This window comes from Acipenser ruthenus, chromosome 1 (assembly GCF_902713425.1).
Source record: "Acipenser ruthenus chromosome 1, fAciRut3.2 maternal haplotype, whole genome shotgun sequence".
In the NCBI taxonomy this organism is placed as follows: domain Eukaryota; kingdom Metazoa; phylum Chordata; class Actinopteri; order Acipenseriformes; family Acipenseridae; genus Acipenser; species Acipenser ruthenus.
In genome coordinates, this window is record NC_081189.1 from 45,035,162 (window position 1) to 45,047,412 (window position 12,251).

At 46.5% G+C, this 12,251-nt stretch overlaps 1 protein-coding gene across 1 annotated transcript in view; it reads right to left on the reverse strand.

Moving 5' to 3' along the window:
* The window catches only part of LOC117421485 (guanine deaminase), an 83,646-nt gene that overhangs the window by 47,604 nt on the left and 23,791 nt on the right, over positions 1 to 12,251 (reverse strand). The window lies entirely within an intron of this gene.

Here is a 12,251-nt window from a genome sequence, read left to right on the forward strand (position 1 = left end):
AAAGACGGAGAGAGGAGCGGTACACGGTGCTGATCAAGAGGGTTGGGCTGGCGATACCATCCAATACACCAGCAGGACCTGTGATGACGGCCCCAAAAGCAAGGGCACAATGATGGCGGAGGATGACCCAGAGGCTTACATGGACGCTTTTGAGTGGCTGGCTACCACCGCATCATGGCCCAAGGAATTCTGGGCAAGCCAGCTGGGACCCTGCCTGATCGGGGAGGCTCAGGCAGCCTACCAGGCCATGACAGACACCGAAGCCACCCAGTACGACCGGGTAAAGCAAGCCATTCGGCGCCGTCTCAACATCATGGTGGAAACACACAGAGTACGGCTCCGCGAGTGCAAGAGATCCCCGGATACACGCGCCAGGGTTGTCGCACAGAAGTTGTGTGACCACATGGTGCATTGGCTCAACCCCGCCCAGAAAACGAGCTTGGAGATGGGCGAGGCTATCATGGTCGAGCAGTTCTGCCATGTGCTCGGTGCCAAAATCCCTGGTTTCTGCCCAGGCCGGCACAACGGAGCAGCCAAGCACCACCTCCTCTCTCAGCTCCACCATCACCAGGGCCGGGACTGAGACCTCCTAGACCACCGACCCCTATGGGCAACCTTGCCTCCCCTCCATGCTCCATCCTTCCCACCTACCTGTTTTAGATGCCAACAACTGGGACACCAGGCCAGGTCATGCCCATCTGTGATGGAGTGTGACATGGCAGCTTGCAATTGGGCATCAGAAGCGGGTAAGCGAGGGGAAAATTGTTGGGAGGGGTCTTGTATTGTACATGTGATTTTAGGGAATGTGAAAACCCACGCATTAGTGGACACAGAGTGTGAACAGACCTTAATTCGGACAGCTCTCTTGGGCAGTGTGTCATGGCAGCCACAAGGTCAAGTGGCTATCTTCTGTATACATGGAGACATGGCAACATACCCCATTATAAAAGTATACTTTTCAGTAGGACCGATAAAACGTCACCTGGTAGTAGGGGTGGCAGAAAGGCTACTATACCCAGTAACTCTGGGCCAAAACTGGCCAAACTACAACGAATTGATTAAATTAATGGCAGTCTTGACCGCACACATAAACGTGGCAGAAAAGAAAGAAAGGGAAATTATTGGTGTTTTTCCCTTTCAAGCTGAAATGTTTTTCCTTCTTTTTCATCCAAGAAAAACAAATAAAGAGAGACGGATCAGAAAATGGGAGGGAGCATTAATGAGACAAGGCTGGGGTCTGATGGTAGAATGCTCTGATGGTAACAAACATCAGTCAAAGGCGGAAGGTTTTAATCAGACCCTAAAGCAGATGCTGAGACAATTTGTGAATCAAGAGCAAAAACATTGGGCATCGCTTCTCCCCTACCTCCTTTTTGCAGTGAGAGAGGTGTCGCAGAGTTCGACAGGGTTCTCTCCCCTTTTGTACAGCAGACAGCCTCGCTGCATCCTCAATCTGTTGAGAGAGGGGTGGGAAGTGCACAAAGGCTCATTCAAAAATGTAATCGGCTCAGCACCAGCAACAGCAGCATTACAATCAAAATGCAAGAATTCAAACATTTCGACCAGGAGATAAAGTAATGCTGCTTCTTCGCTCATCGCAATCGAAATTATGTGCTTCCGATACTGTACCTCAGCAAAAAGATGTGCAACTGCTCCGTGGTCGAAAAGGAGTATTTGGCCATTAAATGGGCTACTCACTCTTTACGATATTACCTGCTGGGACATTTATTCGATCTTGTCACAGACCACGCCCCACTCAAGTGGTTAAGCACAATGAAGGACAGTTATGCCCGGATAACTCAGTGGTATCTGGCATTGCAGCCCTTCATGTCTCATATGATTCACCGTGCAGAGAAAGAACACCAAAATGCAGATTATTTTTCCCGGGAGGGGGGAGTTATGGGAAAGATAAATTCAGCCGAGTGTTCCTTCGGCTCCACTCTATGTGGTGGGATATCCAATTATTTTTAGGCTCAGCTCGGGAGGGCGAAGACGAACACACGCTGTCCTCCAAAGCGTGTGCCGTCAGCCGACCGCTTTTTTTCACACTGCAGACTCACCTTGCAGCCACCTCAGAGCTACAGCAGCTCTGGGCAGCTTACAGGCAAAAGACGTGTGTTATTATTGTGAGTGTTTTGTTTGTTTTGTCGTTATTAAATATACTGTTTGTTGGTATTTAGACGTCTAACACGATCCGGATCTATCGCCAGAGGTCAGTACAAACCCGGACTACACTGCACTTTGTTTCACGAATAACGTATTACACCACGAGCACTTTAGCATGCACTGTGGATTTGTGTATATGTTTTGTGTTACGTGTGGGTGTGTAACCCTTTGAAGGCCAAGCCCCGGAACTATTACCTCAGGGCCGAACCTGAGTATTTCAGGCCCCGTCCCTTCACAGCGGTGACTGGTTGATTCTTCAAATGCATCATTTAAAATGGTGCTGGAATGTGTACTGATAGGCTTAAAAGAATCACATGGACTGAAGGGAAGGCGTGGGTAAATTTGTAGTTAATATTTGTAGTGTAAACAGAGAGTTAGTTTTGTGAGTTGTGAGGTACGTTTTTGTAAAAAAATGGAATTTGGCAAGCAATCACGCAAGATCTTGATTTGGAGGAGGAACAGGTTGTGGATCCTACTTTTACTGTATATACCAGTGAAGAAGAATCCAACGACACTGAAGGTAAGACGATTCATGATTTTATTTTTGTACTGTTCTTTTATTTATGTTCTTGCTCACCTATCGTCTGCTAATAAGCCACTACATTAGTATATTTATGAAATGTTATCATGTTTGTCAGTTTCATTGCAAGTTTGATCATTTATTGTGTTTATATATAAATTGTCTGTCAGACTGATCACTTATCAATTATTTAGGTAGATGATTTACTTTATACAGCAACGTCATTTTATGTCTGCACGGGTTTGTATTTCCATGTACCATCTGGAGGGTGCATGACAACCCCATTTTAGTAACGTTAGTAATGTTTGCACAACTGACATTTTAGGCGTGGTTGCTATTTATTAGGCTGGTTATAAGGGTATCTGCTAATAAATAAATAAATAAATAAATAGACATTTTATTTTCATGATTACAATTTAGTTGTAGTTCATTGCAGTTTCACTTTATTTGAACGCAAATAACATTACCCTTATAAAAGCTGAACATAAATTTGCACGGTGACTTTCCCATGATTATATTACACATTTACAATGCTTTACTTGTTTGTTTGGGTTTTTTTGCCGATCGACAATGTGGCTTTACCATGCTTCTCTGTTTACCATGCTTGCCTTTGCTTTACCATGCTTCTCTGTTTACCATGCTTGCCTTTGCTTTACCATGCTTCTCTGTTTACCGTGCTTGTCTTTGCTTTACAATGCTTCTCTGTTTACCATTCTTGTCTTTGCTTTACCATGCTTACCATGTACATGTATGGACATTTACTAAACATGACTATTGTGATCCTGTCAGGAAAAATATAAAATGTAGAATGACGTTAGTATCCTTATGAAAATGTAATGTGGTACAAGCATACATTACTTGTCATTTTATGACTGTCTTCGCCTCACAAAGCTAATATGACTTCATCCTCTGAAGGTCCTTACAAAAGTGGAATCATTTTTTTTTTTTTATAGCGGGACTTTTGAAAGCTATAAGATTTCTTTACACATTTTACTAGGAATTCTGTAACTGTACATCCCTGCAATTAAGGATTTGTTGTTGTACTTTATAAAATTGTATTATTGATTATGATTACCGTATTGTACATCACTGCAGTTCTTGTATAAAATGTAATGTATTATTATTGATTGTTATTGCACACCTGTTGTGGAAGGGTGGTGGGTAATACACTGACACAGGGGAGACAGAAAGGTTAACTTGAAACACCACACAGGTGCCCAGTTTTATTGTTGGTGGGTGCTACCACGTTTTAGCCCGCAAAGGGCGCTGTTGACCGTGGTCTGCCTACCAACGATGGTAGACAGGACCACAGTAATACCAGAGGTGGTACAGAGTACAAGTGCAGGCGCACTCACAGGTGCTCAACAAAAATAAACAAAAGGCAAAAGGAAAAAGGAAAATAAAACAGTAATCAAACTACAAATAAAAGGTGTTGCACTCAGCAGCGTCACTCCAACATCCTTCTCCTCAGAATGGCACCACCTGTTCATCTGAAAATCCTACACCCCCGTGCCTTCCCGAGAGAAAAAATCTGCGTTTTAATGCAGGTTTCCTGCTCGGTGGACAACCCTGAAGGCATAGGACTGCAGGGCCAAGTACCACCGCGTGATTCTGGCATTGCTATCCTTCATCCGGTGAAGCCATGCTAAGGGAGCATGATCTGTAACTAGGGTAAAGTGTTGCCCCAGGAGGTAGTACCGGAGTGACTCGACTGCCCATTTTACTGCAAGACACTCCTTCTCGATGGTACTATAGTTTTCCTGCTGATGTACAGGACCGGGTTCTCACTTCCCCGCACCACCTGAGACAATACTGCCCTGAGACCTGTCTCTGACGCATCCATCTGCAGGGTGAACCTCCTACTGAAATCAGGACTGCATAGGACTGGCTTGCTACACAGTCTCCGCTTCAGAGCGAGAAAGGCCCTCTCACACGGCTCCGTCCACTGAACCGTATTTGGGGCAGCCTTCCGGGTGAGGTCTGTCAAGGGAGCAGCGAGCGTGGCGAAGCTTGGGATGAACTTCCTATAATAGCTTGCTAGTCCTAAGAAAGAGCGCACCTGGGTTTTGGTCGTAGGGACCTGCCAGTCAGCCAAGGCTTTCACCTTAGCAATCAGCGGCCTGATCTGGCCACCCCCTACTCGATACCCCAAATACTCCGACTCACTCTTTCCAATGACACATTTCTTTGGGTTAGCAGTGAGCCCAGCCTCCGGTAAGGATTGCAGCACCGCCAGTACTTTACACAGATGACTTGGCCAATCCTCACTGTGTATAACCATGTCATCTATGTAAGCAGCAGCCTACTGCTGATGGGGCCGCAAGATGCAATCCATCGTCCGCTGGAAAGTGGCTGGTGCTCTGTGCAACCCAAAGGGCATGGTCCTAAATTGGTATAACCCAAAGGGAGTCTTTGGAAGGGTGAGGGTATTCACTGACACAGGAGACAGAAGATTTTATTTGGAAACACCGCACAGGTGCCCAGATTTATTTAGTTTTCCTGTTACTTGTTTTATTTACTTTAGCCCGCAGAGGGCGCTGTTGTCCGTGGTCTGGATACTGCCGACAGTAAACCAGGACCACGGGGTTACCAACACAGGTATCCCAGTCCGTGCACCTTCAAGTGCTTCAAAATAATAATGAAAACAGAAGGCGAAAGAAAAAGGGAAAATAAAACACAGTAATAAAACTACAAACAAAAGTGCTGCTTATGCAGTGCCCCCACTGCCGCTAAGCCGGTCAGCACGGGTCTCCGTCCTACACTCCGCTGTGCTTATACACTGGGGTTGGCCAGGGTTCCCCGTATATCTATACACGTCCCCGCGGGTACGTAATTATTTCTTTTATTTATTTCTTTTTAAATTATTTTTACAGACGGCTGTCCCCTCAGTCGGGCTCGCCTGCTCCTTATTTCACGCTGACCTCTTCCGCCAGCGACACTGTACTTTCCCCAACCCGGCCACCCGAGTGCATAACTAAGCCAGTTCTTATGGGCCGAGCAGTCTCCCAAGGCCCGCCCCTCAGCCACTCAGAGAGAGGGAAAGCACACACACACTCTTCCCCACCTCTCCGTGTCATCGCCATGGCCGACAGGCGGATCCCACGAGACTGCTGCCCTCTACCTGCAGTAATACGGATGTGCCAGACAGTCAGTCCAGATCTCCCCTGTTACAGAGTCAAAAACGCCGTCCTCTCTCTGGATTCTGGGATCAGGGATATCTGCCAGTACCCCTTCGTCAAATCCAGTGTCGTCACAAAATGAGCCGTTCCTAGACGCTCCAGCAACTCATCTACCCGGGGCATGGGATAAGTGCGTCAAACTTAGATTTCTCATTGATTCGCCTGATGTCAATGCAAAACCGAGCTGACTCGTCTGGCTTATCTACTACAACAACAGGACTGTTCCAGTCACTTTGGGACTATTCTATTACCCCCAATCTAAGCATTTCATCAATTTCCGTCTTACTACCTGTCTTTTACATTCAGGTATACGGTATGGCCTCTGGCGAACTGGCGCCCCCAGCTCAATTTTAATGTGATGATGGGCTACTCAAGTCTGCCCCGGGATGGGAGAAAACACGTCAGGAAATTCCGTCACCAGAGTCTGAGCCTGACCCTTCTGTGCTGGTGTCAGATTCTCTGCAATCTGTACCGACCCTTTTCTCCCGAACACAGAAAGATCAGGTCCCAGATCTGGGACGTCATCTGCTTGCGCTGCTAACAACGCCTCCGGTTGCAACCAGCGCTTCAAGAGGTTTATATGATAAATGTGTTTCTCTCTCTGTCGCTCCGGCTGGCAGATCTCATAGTCCACCCTCCCAATCCGGCATGTAACCTCAAAGGGTGCTTGCCACTTAGCCAGAAGTTTCGACTCGGAACCAGGTAAAAATAGAATTACTTTATTTCCTGGCTGAAATGTCTGCAACCGGGCTTCTTGGTTGTATTGTGTCTCCTGTCTGCACTGAGCCTGCTGCAAATTGTCATGCACCCATTTTCCCACAGACTCAAGACGTTTGCGCAGGTCCAACACATACCGATTTGTCTCTCTCTGTCATCTCTCTGACCAGATCAAGCACACCCCGGGGTCTCCGCCCATACAACAGCTTGAATGGTGAAAACCCCGTAGAAGCCTGAGGTACCTCTCTGATCGCAAAGAGAAGGGGAGGAATCAGCTGGTCCCAGTAACGCACATCACTACTAAATCTGCGCAACATGCTCTTAAGGATCTTATTAAAGTGCTCCACAAGACCATCGGTCTGAGGATGAAACACCGAGGTCCTAACAGTCTTAATTCCCAAAAGCTTACCTGTTCCGCGGATTAGCCGGGACATAAAGTTGGTGCCTTGCTCGGTCAGTATCTCCCTGGGGATCCCCACCCGAGAGAAAACCTTCACAAGCTTGTTGGCAACAGACTTAGCAGACATAGACCGGAGGGGTATGGCCTCTGGATAATGCGTAGCATAATCCAAAATGACCATTAGGTGTGTGTATCCTGCCGCACTCTTTTCCAGTGGCCCAACTATGTTCATCCCAATACACTCAAACAGAGCTTCCACTAGGAGCAAAGGCACCAATGGAGCTTGTGGGACGGCTCTAAGGATAGCTTTCTGACACCCCCCACAACGCTCACAAAAATGTCTGACGTCACCATCCAGCCCCAGCCAATAGAACCGTGTCACGAGCCTAGCTTTGGTTTTGTCCCTTCCCAAATGACCAGACAGGGAAATAGCATGAGCAAGCTGCAACAAATCCTCCTGAGGAATGAGCAACAGATGACGCACTTCCCCGTCTGGGGTAATTTTTCAACACGGTACAGAAGGTCTCGATCAATTTCAAAGTGAGGGTGCATGGCAGCACGTCTGGACTCAACCACACGACCATTAACCACAGCTGCTCGGTCAAAGAGCCTGCCCAGCACGTCGTCACGCCCTTGCTCGAACCGGAAATCATGGGAACAAGCTAAAACATCGGCTCCCATGGCCTCCAGCTCGAGATCGGGTCGGTCTCAAGCGGAGGCAGCCGAGCCAGGCCCCTGTGCTGGCTCCGCAGCCTCCTCCCCAGACTTCACCAATTGCCCCCACCTGAAACTCCCTCCATTGCCAACCCTCATTCTTAGCGGCCCGGCAGTCCCATTTAGTTTTCCGGGGTCTAAATCTATGACAAAACCAAGTCGGGTTACAGAAGGGGAATATCTCTCCAATTACTTCCTCCTTCTTAGCCAACAAGGAAGATGGGGCTGTCAGGGCAGCTAACCAATCTTTGAACTGCCCACAGTCCCGTCCCAGAACTACTAGTACTGGCAATCGAGGACAGAATCCTACCTGTACTTGCGTCACCTGCTGGCCAATGTTTATATTTACACTGATCTTGGAATAAGAGTGTACATCCCCATGAATACATTTAATATGCACCCGTCCCAATATTTGTTTATGCCCCGGTAAGATTAGGCTCTCCTGTATTAGAGACTGACCACACCCTGAATCCAGGAGAGCCTAGGTTTTCGTACCATCCACTGTCACAGGAAGAACAAAACCTGTCTGCTGAAGTGACTGAGGTAATTGAACATGCTTACCTCCATCACACTCCATCATGGGGCAATCCCGAGCGAGCTGGCCCACCTCCCTGCACATCCAACACCGCAGTGGACTAGTTTCTTGCCTGGAGCCTCAGCAAGAGGTGGAAACACAGGAGCCATCAAAGGAGCTCGGCGGTAAGGTGACCACGCGAGACCCCAGTCCGACACCGCAGCAGCCCGTGGGTGACCCCACTCTGCCCCGGTTCCCGGGCCGGGAGTTTCCACCGCCCCACCCCCCCGTCCAAAACCTTGTCTACCCCTTCCCCCCAGTTCCTTCGCCCTATCAGGGGCCAGTGGAGGGGGTGATCCAATAGTGCTTCGACCAGGCAGCCTAGCTGGCGTCGATTCTGCTGCCTGGTACTGCTCTCCCAGTGCAGCTGCCCAATCCAGGGTGGGAGGTGTCTGCCGCCGTACTCACAGTCGTGGTCCTGGAGCCAAGCACTCCAGAAACCTGCTCGATCACAACAATCTCCACCAGCCTGGCTTTGGTGATCGCATCCGGATTCAATCTGGGGTGCTCCTCTGGCAAGAAGCTTTCCTCCTGAAACTTCCGGTGGTATCCCTCTGGTGTGGCCCCCACGTGATTCAGGATGGTTGTTTTTTTAGCATGGGGTAGTCCATCATCCGGTCGGGAGACAGCGTCCTCGCCGCGGCTTGCGCCTCCCCCGTTAGCTGGGGCAAGAGATAACTAGCCCATTGGGCCGGAACCCAACCGGCAGAGGTCGCAAGGGCCTCAAAAACCTCCAGGTAGGCTTCAGGTCGATCCTCAGCCGTCATTTTGGTGGGTCTTAACCGGGGATCTGGTCCCGCCGGTCTGGCAGCCCCTTGCACTGCAGCAGTCAGGGTCTGGCGCAGGAGATCCATCATCTCTGCAAACTGGGTGGCATCCATTTTTTTGTGCACTGCTTAAAGTGGGCAGTGCAAGTGAATCCCACTCTAACACCACGTGTGGGTGGTGGGTAATTCACTGACACAGGGGAGACAGAAAGGTGAACTTGAAACACTGCACAGGTGCCCAGTTTTATTGTTGGTGGGTACTACCACGTTTTAGCCCGCAGAGGGCGCTGTTGACCGTGGTCTGTCTACCAACGATGGTAGACAGGACCACAGTAATACCAGAGGCGGTACAGAGCTTAAGTGCAGGCACACTCACAGGTGCTCAAAAGAATAAATAAATGGCGAAAGGAAAAAGGAAAATAAAACACAGTAATCAAACTGCAAATAAAAGGTGCTGCACTCGGCAGCATCACCCCGACCATTGTTACCCGCACGGCTCGGCTCTCCGTCCAACACTTGCTGCTCCCTCAATCTGCTGTAAAAATACTCATGGGGTCTGCCCAAAGTTGTCCAAGCTACGACTACTTTTGTTGTGTTTTGTTTTCTTTTGGATTTCTTTCCCGGCCGTTTTTGGTCCTGGAGCAGAGCTTCCGCACGCTCAGCACGTCTACGAAGGGCAGACCTGAGGGAACAACAGAATGTTATTTTATAGGACCAGCAATTCCCCCAAGACCTGCCTCTCAGCCACTCAGAGAGAGGAAAAGCCCACACACCCTCTCTCCCACCACTCCGTGTCATTACCGTGACCAACAGGCGGATGTTGAACAGCTGCTGCCCTCTTCCTGCAGCACTATGAATACACCAGAAGAGTCAGCACAGATCTCCCTGTTACACCTGTCTGTCGGGCAAGTAAGAGGGGGAGAGTTGCTTCCTCCAGCTCTCAGGGCTGTTTTATACACGGCGTTCCCATTCACTGGTGTTCTTGGCATCAATAAGATAATGAGGGATGATGCCATGGAACTGGATTGTTTTAAGCTGTTTTTGACCGATGATGTTATGGATAACATTCAGAGGCAGACAAATACATTTTCCAAGGAGCAGATGGAGAAAATACCAGCTGATAAACCCCATGCAATGTCACTTTAGATGGCCAGTGGCAGTTTTTGGGGTTTTCATTTTTGATGGGGATAGTGAAAAAGCCATGTTTCGACAGCTACTGGTCTGGGGACTCCACCATCAATACCCCCCTTCTTTGGTAGCATCATGAGCCGGAATTGCTACAAGCAGATTCTTCAGACACTGCACTTTCAAGACAACAAAGCTGTCAGGCCTGAAAATGATTGCCTCTGGAAAATCCACCCCTTCTTCGACCGCATTACAGCCTTATTCACCAGCGTCTGTACACCTGTGCAAGATATTTCAGTGGATGAGTCTTGTTTACTGTATAAAGGAAGGCTTCATTTCAAGCAGTACATCCCACACAAACAGGCATGCTTTGGGATGAAGTCATATGAGCTTTGTGAGGCGAAGACCAGCTACACCGATGATTTTCTGCCAATCTTTACCATTTTACATTTGCCATTTTGTCATGTTCTGAATTCTGTAAATAGTTTGAAAAATAATATTTCTCATGTTCTAAGCTTTTAAATGGTATTTGGTTGTGTGTTAATTTAATAAGATTTGAATGAATTATTACTTTAAAAACAAGTGTAGTACATTTTCTTTCAGAATTCCAAAAAAAAACAAATCTGGCGCAAATTCCATAGAAGTCTAAACCCGGCTCTTCATATGAAGAAAAAATACTACTGTATCTCTTGTGGGGACATTACTTTATGTGTATGACCATGTTTTGGGACCTAAAACAATGAAATGGGGGTGTAGGAGGATACATTATTATTCGGGAAACTTTAAAAAAAAAGTTTTTAACCTTTTTTCTGCCAATCTGTTCCTTTTTACATTTGACCATGTTCTGAATTCTGTAAATAGTTTGAAAATAATATTCTTAATGTTTTAAGCTTTTAAATGATATATGGTTTTATGGTAATTTAATAACAATCTGAATGAATTATTACTCTAAAAACAAGTGTAGTGCATTTTCTTTCAGAATTCCAAAAAACCCTGGCTCAGAATTCCAGAATAGCAGTCTAAACCCGGCCTGGAAAGGGTTAAGTACAGGACTGTTAGTTTCAGGACCAACCTGTGGATTACAATAAAGCAATACACGCTGCTGTATTGCTTGTTATCATTATTATTTACTGTGTTTTGGTGTCATCAAACCATTGGATTTAAAAATAAAATAACATTGCACCTGGTGTGTCTGTACATTGATCACTGCTGCATTCCTGCAGCTGCACACAGTTAACCACTTTGGCACAGTCATTTACTAACTTTCATTTTAATAATTGCATAAAAATGTAATATTAGATTGCTCTCTCTGGTTTGGCTTTTTAAAGTGCATTCACTGCGGATATACTGTATGTACATTTATTTTTTTGTCTACTTCAAACATTTTAAATGGATTTACAGAGGAAATATTTGATGTATTCAGGGTTTTAATTGATTTCAATTATTTTTGAAATGTAAACTATGTCCTTTGATGTCAGACCTTTGGTCATTGCCTGTCCAACCTAAATTGGGGCCCATCCAAATTTCCAAGCCTACTTATGCCACTGGAGTAGGCTGCGTTGCTGCTTTTTTTTTTTTTTTTTTTTTGAGTGTAGTATATAAGCCTACCAATTTTTCTTGTTAGTTTGCAATTTTTGGATATGATGACAAACTTTTTTTATGTTCTCTTCACAATTAACAGTTCATTTCCTAGAAGTGCTTACTGTCGCTACATATTTATAATTTTATTTAAAAATAAATAAAAAAAAATATTTCAGTCCACAATCACATTTAAAAATAGATATCCTGTTTATTCTCAGATCTCTGTAGCGTCACTGGCAAGGCACATGTTTATTCAACAAAAACAAAAAGTTTTAACAAGCAAAACAACTATACAAACAAAAGAAAACTCACGCCCAAGCAGTGCTATCACAGTGTGCTAGCTGAGAGTACAGCCTGCTACTCCCAGCTCCTCTCCTAACTACCTTCAACAAACAAAGGATTTTGGACTCCTTTTAAACCATGTGGCTGGGACTTGATTGATGATCAATTATTCAATAACGACCCAGCCACATTCCAAGGAGTCCCCGAGTGGCTCGCCTGGTAGAAG